Below are 352 nucleotides of genomic sequence, written 5' to 3'. Positions count from 1 at the left end.
ATGACAACAATAGGTTCCGCTTTTCCGCGTCAGTCGGCCACTAAATAGCGTAACATACAGGAGGTTGTGGTTGAATATTCTTTATAAGCAGAATATTCAATCGGAAAAAAATCATATGAGTAGAATATTCATATCTTTCGATAGACTAATGATTTATATATGGTTCTCTTTGCCAGTCGTCGACAAACAAGCATATGAATATTAAATAATAGTACAAATAGACGAGTAGAATGCTAGTTATTCCGAATTGAGCCACATAATATGAGTAGAATTACATATCCATAGGTAAAATATTCATTCCTTCATGGGTACATACATATATATAAGACTAAATGAGAGTTTGGTCCCCTTG

Source organism: Garra rufa, chromosome 1, assembly GCF_049309525.1.
Source record: "Garra rufa chromosome 1, GarRuf1.0, whole genome shotgun sequence".
NCBI classification, from domain to species: Eukaryota; Metazoa; Chordata; class Actinopteri; order Cypriniformes; family Cyprinidae; genus Garra; species Garra rufa.
This window is presented reverse-complemented; position numbering follows the sequence as displayed.